This window comes from Morone saxatilis, unplaced genomic scaffold (assembly GCF_004916995.1).
Source record: "Morone saxatilis isolate NCDOM2014 unplaced genomic scaffold, NCSU_SB_2.0 Contig4, whole genome shotgun sequence".
NCBI lineage: Eukaryota > Metazoa > Chordata > Actinopteri > Moronidae > Morone > Morone saxatilis.
The window spans coordinates 10,144,401-10,144,752 of NW_023339984.1; the positions used below are offsets into that span (position 1 = coordinate 10,144,401).

The 352-nt window shown below is 37.5% G+C and overlaps 1 protein-coding gene across 1 annotated transcript in view; it reads right to left on the bottom strand.

Annotated features, from left to right (window-relative positions):
* The window catches only part of LOC118338448, a gene marked incomplete in the record, with an annotated part of 10,644 nt that overhangs the window by 8,646 nt on the left and 1,646 nt on the right, over positions 1–352 (bottom strand).

Here is a 352-nt window from a genome sequence, read left to right on the forward strand (position 1 = left end):
AATTTGGGGTTCAGTATCTTACTCTGTCCAGCCCTCTGCATCCTCTTATTCTTTATTTGTCTCATCAGAAATTCTTCTTATTAACCACAATTTAAATTAATGTGTAGGGCCGAAATGCTGAACACTCAGTAACAATAACGGCATCTCATATGAGTAGAAAAATGTGAGTTTGTTTGAATGTCTGTCTGGTGGGCTGCAACATTAGGAATCCCAATGAAAGTCCTGCACAGGGGTGATATCAGTGGATTTATGAATAGGATGATTTGATGTCAGTATATGTGATAACATTCTGCTTATGCATTCCTCTCATACTCTTCCTACCTCCTCCTTTTCATCATTAGATAGATAGATA